Below are 15,419 nucleotides of genomic sequence, written 5' to 3'. Positions count from 1 at the left end.
CACATTGTTGAAGCTGGAAGGGCCCTTAGAAATCCTTCCTGCTAGGCTTTCTTTTTTTTTAACCTAAGAATTCTCTGGTAGCTCAGTTGGTAAAGAATCTGCCTGCAGTGCAGGAGACTCGGGTTCAATCCCTGGGTCGGGAAGATCCCCTGGAGAAAGAAATAGCAACCCACTCCAGGATTCTTGCCTGGAAAATCCCATGGAAGGAGGAGTCTGGCGGGCTACAGTCCATGGTATTGCAAGAGTTGGACACAGCTTAGTGACAAAACCACCACAGGCTAGCTCTTAGTACAGATGGAGAAACTGAGGCCCAGGGAAGGGGCGGGGTCTCCTCACTACTTCTGCTGTTGGGATGGGGGCGGGGGCAGGGGCTGGCAGAGAGCTCTGGGCCTGAGAAGTTGGGGCAGCCCCTGGCCCAGCTCCCTGGGGTATGGTCCAGGCTGGCTAAGAAGCTTATGGAATTCTGCTTTCCTCTCCCTCCCATCTTCTTGCTGACCTTTCACTCCACCTCAGCTAGAGTGGGTGGGGGTGGAACCCAGATACCCAGATTCAAATTCAAATACTTGTTGGCTACCCCTCAGCCCAGGATGTTGGGCCTGGGCCTGTGTCAACTCCCACCCTTCCCTCTCCTCCTCCCCCTCCTCCCCCCAGTTCTCCCCGCTTCCTGTTGGATGGGCCTTCCCTGTGTACTGGAAGGAACTCAAGGCTCCATTTGTTGTCTCTGTGAACTTGAGCAAACTACACCACCTCTGTGAACCTCATTTTGCTTTTCTGCAAAGTGGAGTTGAAATAAAAATTACCTTGCAGAAAATCTCTTTCGCAGCATCCCAAAGGCTCCCTGGCAGAGATCTATTTAAATAACAAAAGGCAGGGACTTCCCTGGTGGTCCAGTGGTCCGGACTGTTCCCTTCCACTGCAGGGGGCACATGTTCGATCCTGGTCTGGGAACTAAGCTCTCCTGTGCCACTGCCAAAAATAGTAATAATAAAAAGGCGGGGATTCCCTAGACATTCTAGGCTAGGCATAGAGAACAGAGCAGCCCCCTTTCACCTTTGGTTTGGGGAGGGAGCTCTCTGGAGCTCTGGAATAGGAAGTGGGTTGGGGGTGAATGTCTACCAGATCATTTTGGCAAAGTACAAATTCGAGCAAATCTATACAGACCCCAGATTCCAGGGCTGCCGGGGGCCCATGTATCTGAAGATACCGCAGGACAGTTCTCATAAGCTCTCCAGGACTGCAGACCCTCCCTCTCCCAGCTAATCCAGTTCCATCTCTGGGCTGAGTGTCCTCCACCCCCGACCCCCATTATCACAGAGGGCTCTCAGAGACTAGAAAAGAAGGGCTGTGTGGCTTTGGGCAGGCCACTTCCCCTCTCTGGGCCTCGGTTTCCTCCTGCCTAGAGGAGGAGGCTGGATTAGTGACTCCCTAAGGCACCTTCCAGCTCTGACAGGCTCGGAGCCTGTGTTGACTGATGTATCCTAGGAGATAGGAGCACACAGAACCGAGTCAGCTGGGAGATTCCTGGTGAGGTATATTCCACCACCCCCCTCCCCAGAAAGCTGGAGTGCCTCCCTCCCCAAGACACACCCTCCAGGGATACTGGCTGAGATTGTGGTGGATGGAGGGGGGCATATCACCCAAGTGGTGCTACTGATTCCCTGTCAATAGAGAGGCCTGTGCCTAAGAACAAGAGCTGGTGTGGGGGGGGGAGCTGTGAGACTCCTTGCTTCTAGGGGAAGGGAATGTGTGTGTCAGTGACCAGGCAGCCTCCAGGGAATGGGGGGGCGCGGTGCATGAGGCAGCTAACTTTTGGGATGGTGTGTCCAGAAGAGTGGTCACAGGGCCAGTTTACTGGTGTGTGCAAGACAAGGAGGCTGACAGTGGGAGGGAGGGAAAAAAAAAAACGTGAACCACAGAGCCAGGCTTTGGGTTAGGGCAGGCTGTTGGGGAGGCACCAGCCTCACGGGGAAGTGTTGGAATATTCAACAGTCTGACACAGTTTTGCCTGTGCCTAGGATTGTCAGCTTGTTTATAGGTGCTGTGCTGAACCGCACTGTTCGGAATTGCAGTTGTCACATTCTGATGTGGGGGTATCTGTGTCAGGGTGTTGTCAAGGTTTACTGAACAGCAAGAGTCTGGCTGTTTGTGGAGAGTATCTGTACAGGATGGCATTATAAGGCAGTTAGGCAGCTTTTGTCTATTTGGGATGCTATCAGATTGTACGAGGGGCGTCGGTTCTGGCTGCTAGGAAGCCTTGAGCCATCTTGGGGACATTGCCAGGCTGTTAGGGGAGTGTTTTCAGGCTGTGTGAGCATCCTGGCCATGCTTTAGGTGCCTCTTCCTCTTCCATCTCTTACACACAGGGAGAGAGGTCTGTCTTCATCAGTCCCTCCGCAGGTAGGCTAGCAGGCAGTCACAACCCGCTCACACTTGCAGTAATTTTACCACGGTGCCTAAATCAGGAACAGGCGTGAATTGACCTTTTAACCCCTTCCCCGCCAGGGGATTAGACTCTGTTTCCTGTTCAATCTCCTCCAGAGCCAGTTCCATCCCTCCTGGGGGGGGCCCCCCCAAGGAGCGGATAAGCAGCCCCCACCATCTCTTTTCTTCCCCTCCTCTGTGGAGCCGTGGGGAGGGGCGGTGGGCACTCAGGGTGGATGCTGAGGTCCAGGCTGGTGCAGGGCCTGGCAGGAGCTGAGGGCCCAGGCGGGAGTGATAAATATTGAAGAGGAGGGATTTCGGTGTGGGCTGGAGCAGCTGCAGTGGTTCGAGTGTCACACTATCTCTCCCCAGGTTTACTGACCCATTTCCATTCACGCGGCTGCCGGTTTCCTAGCAACGGCAACAGTCCCCCCAGAACAGGCGGAGTGTGTGTCTGCCATTAGCGACTGCCGCAACTGTGTCAAGGTTACCCCGCTCCCTGCAAACCCACCCCGGCGGGTTTGTTTTCTGCCAGCGCCTGGCACACACCGTGCCAGCCAGGGAGGGGGAGGGAGGGGACCGGGGGCCAGCCCAGGGGCTTGGGTGGGGGTGGGGGGCCGAGGAGGAGCTGTAGTTCCAGGTCCAGTGGGAGCCAACTTGGACTCAGGCCGAAGCAGCCCCCCCCACCCTTGGCTGGTGGAATTCCTGAGCCCGAGGGGAGCAGGGGGCGGGGTTGTCCCTCAGCCCTGACCCCCGAGATTCCAGAGCCTAGGGGGAGGGGTGTGGGCAGAGGGGCCTCCGGGAAGCCTGCCCGATCTGACCCCACCTGGCTTGTTCTGCTCCTGCCCTGGCTTCCTCCCACTTCTGCGCAGCTCTTCTCTGGTCTCAGCTCTTTGTCCCAGCCTCTGGGCCTGGTCTCCCCCCTCAGACTCCCTAGGGCGAGGTTGTATTTCTCCCATCAGACTAGGAGCTCCTGAGGTTGGGGTTCATGATACCTCCTTTCCTTCTCTTCCCTCAGCTCCGGTTCATGACTGTTTTTTCTAAATGTCATGGGAGATGAGACTAAACATTTGGGGTAGCAAAGGATAAGTTGCTTTAACAGGGACTAGCAGGGCAAATACCCCCATTCCACCTCCTGGGTGAAGTAGGTTCTGCCTGCACCGCCCAGGCTGGCAGCACTTGTAGGGGAGGGGCTGCTGGAAATAGAGGAGGACCCTTCTTTTTCACCCTGAAAGCCTGGCTGCAAAGGGTTAAAGCAGTTCTTCCCCCCACCTTGGTATGTAAGCTCCCCCCCCAGGCGGGCGGGGGGGGGGGTGGGAGGAAGGGGGGGGGGTCTGTCGCCTTATAGCCACTCATGTGGTCAACTCAGACCTGACCAGTCACATTCCTGCCCAGGAGGATGGGGCTTGAGGTGGAGGGGTAGGAACCTGGAGGGGGCTGGGTGTGTAGGATTTGGGGGGGTTGGGGTACCGAGAAGGTGGGGCATGGGGCTGCTGGGAACTTGGAAGGATTGTGCAATGTAAACCTCTGGAAGCCTGAATCAGCCTCCTGTCCCTCTGGAACTGTCTCCCTGTCTTTCCTCCTAGTTTGCACCCCCAGAACATTCCCGTGGTCCCCATCGATGTGACACAAAAAAGTGTGTAGCGGAAGTAGTTTCCCACATGCAGGATGGAGCAGAGATTTGTGGGTAGTCTCCACGGTGACTTTCTGGTGCTTGGAGGAGGTCGGCTGGATTTTTGGCTGGGTTGGAGGCTCTAAGATCTAGGGTACAGAGCAGGCCATGCTTGACAGTAGAAAGAGACCTGGGCGGGGACCCAGGCAGCCTGGTTCTCTGCCCAACCTTGTGCCTGACTCCCTGTGGTCTTAGTCTCCCCATCTGAGGGGCTTAGGCCAGTGGTCTCTAACAGCCCTCCCATCCTATTGGTCAGTGGTTCTGGGTGAGGGATGAGGAAGTGAGGGGCAGTGGTCTGGAGGGACTGTGGGAAGCTGCCAGCTCCAGGGGGAGTTTGCAATGTGATCCCAGAGCGAAAATAGCCCAGGTCATTTTCAGCTGCTTGGGTGGAGGTATCTGATCCCGCCAGGGCAGGGCAGCTTGGGCAGGGGGCAGGGAGGAGCATTCTGTAAAGCTCTCTGGGAAACCAGACCCCAGGATGGGAGGGTGGGGAAAGGTTGGCATGCCCGGCTGGACTTCCTGAGGACCCCCCCACCCCCACCTCATGGGGGCTCTGGGATTTTAAGATGAAGAATGCACAGGGTTAACAAGAGGTGAGGGCTGAACTCCAGCCCTCTTTGGGTCCTGGCCTGGATGAGGTGAAAGGTCAGCCCCAAGGAGTCCAGGCACAGCTGGGGAAGGAGTAACCCGATCCTTCTCCCTAGCCCTGCTCAGGGGATCACAGAGCTGCCTCCCCCAGGAAAGGTACTTTGACATCCCCAGGAAGACTTTGTTTCGACTTGTTCTCTGCAGGCAGTGAGGGGTAGGGGAGGGTCGTGGCCCAAGGGGTCAGGGAGAGCTCCTAGCCTGGAGCCCCAGCCAGAATGGCAGTGCTTTGTCATCCTGAGGTCAGGGGAGGTGGAGGTGAGCTTGCTGGAAAGGTTAGAGGTAGCGTGTTGTGGACCTGCTCCCATTCTGTGTCCCATTTATGACTCTGATGGCCAACACTGAGGATTGAGGAAGCTTAAAGTTAGGAGACTACCTGCCCTCAACACACATACACTGATTAGTGAGAGAGGCTGCCTGCTACTAGACAGTGACATTGGGATGTGTTTGGGGTGGTGAATTACCCTGACTCTGAGATGGCTTTGCTGTGTGTGATGGAGTCATTATATAGAGTGTAGGATAGTGTGGTGGGAAGGCAGAGATAATACATGGAAGAACATGGACTCTGAAGTAAAGCCTGACCTGGGTTCAAATCCTTGCCTCTGTCTCAGACAAGCTTTTTAACCTAAGCCTCAGTTTCCCCAACTACAAAATGGGACTGATCATCTTCATCATAAAGGGCAATCGTGAGGGTTGGGAGAGAGAACAAGTGCTCAGTAAAAAGTAACCCTTAATGGGCCTCATTGTGTCCCAAGGCTCCAGAGGAGTTGGTGAGCTACAGCTGGTCTGAGGAAGAGGAGAGTTACGAGACTGTAACGGGGTCAGTGTACCCAGGGCTCTGCGTGAGGCTGTGGGAGTATCCAGGTCACTTGGGGTTGGATGGGGTGAGGTAAATGATGTTTAGTCTGTAGCAAGGGGTGGTTGGGGCAAGGTTCTTCTTAACAGCCGACCTCTGAGGCTGGCGACAGCCCCTCTGCTGCCTACCCCTGCGGGTTTGTGCAGCCATGTGTGGGTGTAGCCTGTCCCCGGAGTGTGGCTGTAGGTATGTTTGAGAAGGCGCAGGCATCCCAAGAAAGAACAAGTCGCCTTTTGTACAAGCCCAGCCCCGGGCCGGGTTGGGCCCTCTCTGGGGGATCCCCTGTTTCTGCGCCCGCTCTCAGCCCACGGGACAGCGCCCCAGCCACGCCCGCCACCTGAGGGGGCTGCGAGGCTGCCTGAGCGCCCCCTCCCGGGAGACCCACGCTTCGGGCTTGGAGCTGGGGGTGCGGGGTGCGGGGAGCGGCCTGGGACAGGGGGCGTGTCCAGAGGCCTGCCCCGCCCATGTGACGTCACCCCAGGTGCTACCAATCTCCGGGAGTCGTGCCCACGGGCGACCCGCCCCTTCCAAGCTCCGCGCCCTGAGATCTGGAGGCGCCGTGGGTGGAGGCGGCGGCAGGGCCTGCCCACGGGGCGGGGAGACCATTGAAAGGCCTCGCCCTTCCTGCCTTGGGCGGGGCTGAGCACACGAACCCTGAGAACGAACCGAGCTGCTCTCTTTGAACCTCACAAGACCTCCTTGCTTCCTGGAGCACTCAACCTTCTTGCCCACCTGTCCAAATCCTACCAGGTACCACTTTCTGCAGGAAGCCTTCCAGAACCGACCTCCCCCCCACCCCCCACCAACCTGTTTTCTTATTACCTACCCCCTTTTAGCGACCCTCAGTCATACCAGTACTGACGGCTACTAACCCCAGCAGCTGTCCACTGAACCATTTACTGTGTACCAGGGCGTTGCGTGTCTTTCATGGAATACCTTACCTGATAGATCTCTGCTTTCCACCTTGTATTATGAGCCTTTCTCGCCCAATGGATTGGAAGTTCCTCTGGGAAGTGGTTCCAGACATGGCTAGGCTCAGAATAGGCACTGCTGAATGTTTAGGATGGATAATAAATAAGAGACAGGCTCATGGAGGGAAAATATCCTGGCAGAAGTCCCACAGCAAATAGGTAGAAGAATCAAAGCTAGAAATGAGGTATCCAGGCTCCATTCAGGCCTTTAGTTCTGGTGTGTGACTAAGAGTAGGGAGTTGCAAAGAAGGATGGCATAATCCTCCTCTTTCCCCATAGGAGGGCTTCTCCCCCCAACTCCACCAAAGATCAGAGGAACCCGAAATCTGTTTTCTTCTGCAACTCACACACCTTGAACCAGAATCTCTGGCTCTTGAGAGGATGGGGAAGAAGCAGTGATGGAGGAGCTGGGAGGGCTTTTACAGGCCAAAGTGGTACCTTTGGGCGTAAGGAGTAGTGTGGTTCCAGTAATTGGGGGTACTGGTTCTGGGGACATAAGGCATTTAGTTTGCAGGTGGGAGGTTCCAAGTTGGGCCACGAGGAGGGTTGGGAGCCAAGGTATGTAGGGATTGAGTGCAAGGGAGGCAGGGTTTGTGCTGGGCCAGCACTCCCCCCCACCGCGGCCAGCCTGGTGGAATGCTGGGAGGCCCGGGGGATGGGGCCAGGCAGCCAAGGTGTCTCCGGTGGTACAGAAGCAGTTAAGAGCTGCCTCAGCCCGTTCCTTCAGACAATTAGTGACATCTCGCTTGACAACACCACACTGAGCTGATGCAGACCTCAACCCCCCTCCCGGCCCCCCCACGGCCGCTTCAGCTGTTTATTCTTGGGCTTTAACAATTGGGATTCTGACTTGGAGGAGCGGGCGCCCCGCGCTGCCCTCTGACCCTCCGTCGCCTTGGCAACTGGAGCCCGGTAGGCCTGGGCTCTGCGTTAGGATTACAGATCCTGAATTCACAATCTTGCTGCTCCCCTGCAAGCAGCAGCAGCAGCATGTGGGATCTTCAGCTAGACTGGAGGGGACAAGAAAGAGGATCCCCAGGGGCCAGCCTGAGGCACAGGTGGGAACCAGGGATGCCCACAGCAACCCAGAGCATGTGCGCCCCCCATGGAGTGGAGCAGGGCCCAGAGCCTTCCTCTGTTCCCAGCATCTCCCATCCTCTGGAAACTTTCTTCCTGGTAGAGCCCCCAGGGCAGGGGCCAGGCTTCTTCATCACCCTCCCCCTGTTTTTCCCCCCAGTCAGCCCCCTACCATGCCCAGACCTCCAAGTGCCAGCAGACTGTGCCCCTGCCGTGCCCGCAGCCATGACAACAGGCCCCCCCCCTTCTGAGCTCTCCTCCTCATCCCCCCCACTATCCCACCCCCCCCCCAACCCCAGCAACCAACTGCCCCAGCTGAAACCGGAGCCGACGCATCTGTGAGCCTCATGCCCAGACTCACATTCCATTTCTGTCCGCTGTCCCCCCCAGCTCTGGCGACGACATCTCCCCCTCCTCCTCTTCACACCCCCTCCCTCCTTGCCTCTGTCTACTCCTCCTGCCCCCACCCCACCCCACCCACACACTTTATCACTTAGTGTCTCCCCCTTCCTCCCTTCCCAGTCTCTGAGTGCCTCTCACCCGCTCCCTCTGTCTCTGGTGGTCTTTGGGTGTGTCGGTCAGTCCCTCTGTCTGTCTCCAGTCCCCTGTGCCTCGCCCCGTCTGTGGCAGCCCCTTCTCCATCTCCTTCCCCTCTGCGGGTGTCTCGTCTTTGTCTCTGCCTCGTTCTGCTTCTCTGTCTCTTTGTCTTTTTCTTCCTCCTCTATCCCTCTCTCCCTGAAGGGAAAACTTCCTGTCTCTTTCTGGCTCTTTTCCTTCCTCAAGCTTTTCTCTGTCTTTTTCTCTCCCTCCCCATCTCTGTCTTCTTAACCTCACTCTGCCCTGTTTCTCTTGCCCACCACGTGCTTCCTCTTTCCACCTCTCTCTTCCTGAATCCGATTGTCTGCCTTGGTTTCTCCTTCGTCTCTCTTCTTCTGACTCTCTCCTCCTAAAATACATAGATTTCTTTCCAGTCTTCTTTCTCTGTTTCCTAGTTGGCCATTCCCCTCATGGCCCCTGGGATGGAACTGGGATGGGGGGCCCCTCTGGAGTCACCCCAAAGGAGTCCTCTTTCAAGATAATCCTGACGTCCATTGGGCACATGTAGTTGAACCTGAGATGAGATGGGGAGGTTCTGAGAGCAAAGAATCAGCAGGGGATGGGGCACAAGGAGCCAAGATTACCAGACCTCTCTTACCTTCAGAGGACGGGCTCCATCATCTAGTTTACCTTCACCCAGCCCAGGTGAGGGCAAAGGGTAGTTCTTAGGGGCTGAACTGGCCCAAGAAGCCCCCTGGCTGTAAGGATTCTATGAAGAGCATGTTTAGGCCTCCTCCCCTGATTCCTGGGATTTGTTCCTCCCCCTCATACAATGATGGCTGTCTCAGACTGTGCCTTAGTTTCCCCTCTGGTGCAGAGGGTATACTCCCCTTGTTCTACCTCTGACTCCTCTAAAGTGCTTTGAGTTCCTGGAGCAAAATCAGGGTTATAAAGAACAGGGAAAGGGTGGAGTGACTTCCGCCACCCTTGCTCACCAATACTTCTGTGCTGGAGGGGGACTTCAGCGCAGAAGAATTGGTTTGGCTCAGGGCTGGGGTGGAATAAGGGTCCTGTCTCCTTAAGTGTCTGGTAGAGGACAATGCCCCCGCTCCCGCCGACCCACACGACTGGCAGGCCTTGCTGTCAGGCCCTCCTCCTCACACCCCCTCTTTGGAATGAGCTCGAAGTCATGGGAAACAGACCCTGGGATGGTGGTGCCAGGCCTCCAGGGCCTAGCCCTTGCCTCTGGGTGTGATGAGACCTGGGCGGGCAGACAGTTCTAAGACCCCTGGGTCTGGGCACTACTCACCAAGGGGCCAGGCGGGGGAGTGGGGGTGCCTGGGGGAGGCGGGTTGCACGCAAGGCATGCTGGGCCCCCTCGGCGGGTGGGTGGGGGGAACAAAGCTGGCATCGAGGCCTCAGCTAAAATTAGCTGCTTCCCTGCGCGGGAGCGAGCATGCCTGCCAGCCGCCCAGATCGCCGCTGCCTCGGCAGGCCATCTGTCGCCACGTTTTGCTCAGTCCCTCAGGGCCCCCCAGCTCCAGTCACCCCAGGGGCTGGAGAACTCTGCTCCAAGGCTGTCCCTGGCCAGGACGCTGGACACTGCTGCTGTCATGCTGTGTGACCTCAGGCTAGGCCTGTCCCTCTCTGGGCTCCAGTGTAACAACAGGGCCCCGGACGCTGACATCCCAAGACCCGCCCCAGTCCTTTCAAGCACCAGCTGCTGGCGCCACTCATGGGGCTGGGGTGTGGGCTCTCTCCCTCCCTTAGAGCTAGCCTTCTGGTTTGAAGTCTGCAGGTAGACCACGTGGGGTTTAGGGTAAAAGTCGGGCTATATGACAAACTCCTGTCCATTTTCTTGATCTTCAGTGGACAGGAAGTCAGCTCTATAGGCAACAGCACCCTGATACACACAAACACACACACTCACTCACTCACTCTCTCTCTCCCTCCAAGCAGTCCTACAGAAACAGCTTCAGCCTGGAGGCAGAGGCTAGGTTCAACTGATACTAACTTGCCCTGTGGCTTGGGCAAGCCTCCTGCCCTTTCTTAGTCTTATCTTCCGCTCTTCAATAAGAAGTTCCCATTTCGGGACTTCCCTGGAGATCCAGTGGCTAAGACTGCACTTCTAACGCGGGGGGCGTGCGTTCGATCCCTGGTCAGGGAAGCCTCTCTGCTTTCCAGTCGAGGCAACTGAGCTCCAGAAAGCAGAGGTCCCTGGTGAGGAAGCAAGCAGGGGGCTGAGCCGCCATGTCCCCCTTCTGCCTCAGCGCTCCCCGGCTTGCTGCCTCTTCCCCCTCCCCAGAGCCAGAGACTGAGCCTCTGCTCCAAGGTCACGCCGCTTGGCCTGGGAGGAGCTCAGACTTGAACCCAGGCCTCTTGGCTCCTGTCCTCCTCACTTTCTGGCCAGCAGGCTGGGCCTGTTCCCTGGGTGAGTCATGCCCCTGGACTTTGGCCTCCTTGTCAGGCTCTGTGGCCTGAATTGGAGAGGGGGCGTTGGTAAGAAAGAAGGGCTCCCCTGGCCTCAGTGGGCGTCTGAAGCAATCATCCCACCCCATCCGTCCTGGGCCCCCAAGGGTGTGGTGACAGCCACCCCTACCCTGCCTGACTCCACAGCCTCCGAGAAGTCCTGTTAGGACCTGCTCCTCAAGCCTTAAGGCCAGGACCGCCTCTTTGCCCTCTGCATTCTGTTTCCCCAGAACAACTACACGTTCAATTAGAAATGGGGGGGGGTGGGGCGCTGCTTGGGGAGGCGGCATTTTCAGGCTGTCTGCGCCCAGGCGGCCTTCTTGCCAGCACTCATCTTCCCGGCCCCGGGTTACCCAGGAGGGAGGCCACGGCGCCGCCCCTCCTGGTGTCCAGGGACCAAGGTCACGCCCAGAGCCCTGTGCGCCTCCACTCCTGGGGCCAGTGGTGTTTGTCACTGGGGCAACGTGTGGCTGTGCCCGGCGCTGGCAGTGCTGGGGTGACATTCATGCCCTGTGAGCTGTGACGCCTCTGCAGGCAGAGGACGGCACCACCAGGCTGGCAGTGATGGGGGCGGGGCCGGTGGGCTGTCACCTGTCCAGAGCAGCCCGGGGTGACATGTCCTTTACCCACCCTGCAGTCTGCAGGGAGGACTCACGGGGAAGGTTGTGTCCCCGGCTTGTACTCGGTGTGGTGGGGAGGGGTCTGTGCCTTTGTCACACCTGGAAAGTGAGGCACATGCACGCGTGTGTGTGTGAGAGAGAGAGAGAGACAGGTTCTCTGCATTTCACACCCTGTTGGGGTCTTGATTGTATGTCGGCCCCACCCTCTGGAGGGTGACAACCTGTGTTCCTGTCTCAGACTGTCTGGAGGTTATCAGGTGTGCCCATCTCAGGCTTTGGAGGAAGTGACAGGTTCTGTGCTTGGCCCCTCCTGTTAGGAGGGTGGTCACCCACTCATCCGCCTGTCTCTCTGACTGTTGGGGGTGTGTGTGAGATGTCACCATGTGCCCGTCTCATGCCAGGGTGGGGAGTGACGTGTGATTATCTCGTGCTGTTGGGGGGCTGTCAGGAACTTGGGAGCTTGTCTCTCGACCTTAAGGAGATGACATGTTGCCCAGTGGCATGGGGCTGTCAGTGGGCAAGGCCTCAAAAAGCAGGCCAGAGCCAGCCCGCAGGCCATGGGCACAAGGACAAGCTGGGATCGGGGCAGGGGTGCAGGGCAGGAGGGAGGGTCTGGGCTCCCCAAGACCTAACTTGTGACCCAAGTGCCAGCCCTTGGGACCGTTCCCCGGGAGGAAGGATCCGCTGTTTTCCAGATGGTGTGGACCAGGGCTGCTGGGCTGGGACAGGTGCGACCGGGTAGGCCGGGCACCAGGCAGGGCTGGCATGGGGGGGATTCTGTCCCCACGAGTCTGGGGGACCCTGTGCCTCGCCTCTCCTGCCCCTGAAACTGTTAAACTAATTAAGGCTGTGGAGCCACAGGATTAATCGGGGCAGCTCGGCGCGGGCCGGGAGCTCAGGTAGTCGATTAGTGCGCCGCGGAGGATATTGGATTTCTGAACCGCAAGTCAGCACTATTCGGGCCTGTTATCTCTCCCAGGCTCCAGGGTCAGGAGGCAGGAGGCTCCGGGGCTTGCTGGCCGCCCCCGCCCAGCTGCTCCAGGGCGGCCACTCCCCCTGCCCACCCATTGCCCCTGCCCTCTCTGACCCTGCATCAGGTTCCCCCTGAGTCTCCCCTCCATCAGGCTTGCAGCCCCAGTGCCCCCCACCCCACCCTCTCCCCCTCAGTCCTTCCAGGTCTGACTAGCACCCTGCACCTCCTCGCTGACGTGCTCCTCAGCCCCCGACCAGCCTCTCTCCACCTTGGTCTCCTTACCAGTCACTGGCCCTGTCCCCCACTGTTTGTTAGCCTCGTCCATCATCACCCCATCCTGTCTCTCTGCTTTGGGGTTTGTGTGTCCTTGTCTCTGCTTCTCCTGTCTCTCTGTCTCTCTCCCTGTGCATCTCTGTTGAGTCTTTCTCTCTCTCCCTGTGTCTTTTCCTCTCCCTCTCTCTCTCTGTCTTTTCCTCTCTCTCTCTTGTGTGGTCTCGGCTGGTGTCTGCAACCAGAACAAATCTCCCCCAGCCAACACCCCCTGAACAAGGAGGCCAGAGCAGCTAATGGGAAACATGTGATGCTGCCTTGCGCCTGGAGCACCGTGAAGGGAGCCTTAGTCCCAGCTCAGCCCCTGCTCCCACCACTCCCCCTTTGCCGCATTCCCCCCACCACGCTGTCCCCTGCCTTCCAGTCCGTGTGGGCACAGTCACAAGTTCCCCAGTCATTTCCATCTCAAGGGGCGGGGGAGCGGGGCCGTTATCAGTTGGGGAATATCAGGTTGGGGAGGGGCTGGTAACCGCTTCACTCCTCAGGTCGTCCCAGCCCCCAGGGCCAGGCAGACCTCATGCAGACTCCCCCAACCACCAGCACCATATGTAGGAGAACAGGGCCAAGATGAGCTGAGCTCCGGGGGCCTGGATGGGGGGCGGCCAAGCCACCCCCACTGGAGGGCTCTGGGGCCACCCAGATTTCCATCGTTTCCACCCTCCTGGGCCTCTGGGGAGCCACAGAGGTGGGGGCTCCCCGAGGGCTTGGGAGCTGCCTGGCTGCATTTCTGTGCCCACCCAACCATGGGGGGAGGGGGGATGGATCAGAGGAGGGAGGCTCTGGCAGGTTGAAATTCTCCTTCTCTGCCTGTGGATAAATTGTCCCTAATCCAGGCTTGGGGAGTTGTCTGGCTCCTACAGAGAGAGAGAGAGAGAGAGCAGGAGATAGGGAGGGAGGAGGGAAGCAGGCATACAAACACAGTGACACAGACACACACTATCACAAAGAGTCTCACATACACGCACACACGCGCGTACTGACAAGTTACATAAAGGTATCACACGAACACTGAAGCACCATTGTGCTGACAGGCACACCATGGCACACAGACTCACACGTGTTGACACTGACACAGACATACAGTGACATGGCACAAGGGCCCACTGACACACACAGGTGCACCGTGATGAGGTCATACAACACGCACATGCAGGGTCACAGTCAAGCATACACTGACCCGCGGTGAAACAGACCCGCAGGGACACGGTGACCAACCGCACCGTGAGCCTGAAAACCCAGAGAAAGGCAGCGGGAAGGAGGGAGACGGCACTGATCCAGACACCAGTGACCCCACTCACTGGCCTTGAGACTGGAAGCCTGTGGGGACGGCAGAGGGTCCACCCGCCCCCACCCCCACCCCAATGCACACGCCCAGAGAATCGGAAATGGGCAGAAGTCAGTTCAGCTCCTGACACGGCCAGATGCAGAGTGTGTACACATGGGCACGCATGCCCCAATCACAGCTGGGTACACCTGCTCACACATTAGGCACATATACCTGTGTGTCCCCATAGGTGTGCAAACATAGACTTAGCTGGACACACACAGAGAACTGAACAAACCCAGATACACACACCCACATGTATAAGTGAAGACACCAACTCCAGTAAATATCAGCTCACACACACACAGACAGTACTATACACGGGCACTCTTAAACACACATATACTTGCATAGACATACGGAAATACACAGAGAAACATACAGAAGGCCTAGCAGACCCAGGAAGCCACATACAGGTGTATTTGCCCAGACAGCTGAATGCTCACAGACATGTAGGATCTCTTTAACATGCATGTACACACACATTCCCAGGCAACCAAAACCTATAAGCAGTCTATGAGGCCTGGTTCCCAGACCCCTCGGGGCTCAAGTACAAACCTCAGGGAGGCAGACAAATGGGCAGGAAGCAGAGGGGGTGAGGAGGGCCCTAGTTATTAAAGGAAACAAAAGAGAGAACCAGTCTCGGATGGAGAAGGATAAATGCCAGCTGCGTATACACCCCTCATGAAAATCTGCAGTCACCGTCACTTTGAACAGTAACTCTCACACCTGCATTGTAAGTGAGCTCTTAGCATTTATAGTTTGCCTAGAGCACTTCTCCCCGTTCATAAACTCTCCCTATTTTATAGATTAGGAAACTGAGAGCCAGAGAGGTTAACTGACTTGCCTGAGATCACACAGGTGATGAAAGTTGAGCCAAGGACCATTCTGACCCCCAAGACCAGGTTCTTTTCACCACAGCGTATGTGTTCTTGTTCATGTGTACACATCTGCCCATGAAGATACTGCCTGGGGTTTCAAGATGTAGTTAATAGTCCCCAGTGAAATGAGGTTGGAGCCAATTTCTGTGCAAGACTAGACCCACCTAGGATGGCCTCCTGGTCCCTCTGGTTCATCCTGTATCCGTGCTTATGTCTGGGGTGCTGTTTTTGTTTTCACAGATGGGAGCTTGCCTGCCTGTCTACCCATTGGCCTGGACCCCAGAGCCTGCCCAGCTAAGTGCGTGCAGAGGGCCCCGGGTTCGGGGCGATTCTCAGGCTGCCGAAGAGACCACCCTGGAATCACTGGCGAAGACAGGCCTTTGTTGCTGAGCTGGGTCTGTCTGCACAGCTTGCTCAGGTAACAGTGTACAGAGAAGCTGGGTCTGCCGGCCACCCCAGGAAGTGGGGATCAGGGGTACTTCCTTCTCAATCCTATCAGGGATCCCCCCTTCCCAGCTTAGGCCAAAAAGAGGCCCTTTAGTATCAAAATACTTTAACCGCACTTCCTCAGACTCCCCGTTATCCAGAAAGGCGAGGTCCATGGATATACAGCCGGTTCCCCCGAGTCCTGCCTCCTAGTTGG

At 57.2% G+C, this 15,419-nt stretch overlaps 1 protein-coding gene across 4 annotated transcripts in view; it reads left to right on the top strand.

The window, feature by feature from the left end:
- The window catches only part of AHDC1 (AT-hook DNA binding motif containing 1), a 68,763-nt gene that overhangs the window by 28,533 nt on the left and 24,811 nt on the right, over positions 1–15,419 (top strand). For all 4 annotated transcript variants that reach the window (XM_061148323.1, XM_061148325.1, XM_061148326.1 and 1 more), the window contains exon 3: positions 15,017–15,194. The gene's annotated coding sequence lies outside the window, so the exon portion shown is untranslated. The remainder of the gene's footprint in view (positions 1–15,016; positions 15,195–15,419) is intronic.

Source organism: Dama dama, chromosome 8 (genome assembly GCF_033118175.1).
Source record: "Dama dama isolate Ldn47 chromosome 8, ASM3311817v1, whole genome shotgun sequence".
Classification (NCBI taxonomy): Eukaryota; Metazoa; Chordata; class Mammalia; order Artiodactyla; family Cervidae; genus Dama; species Dama dama.
This window is presented reverse-complemented; position numbering and strand designations above follow the sequence as displayed.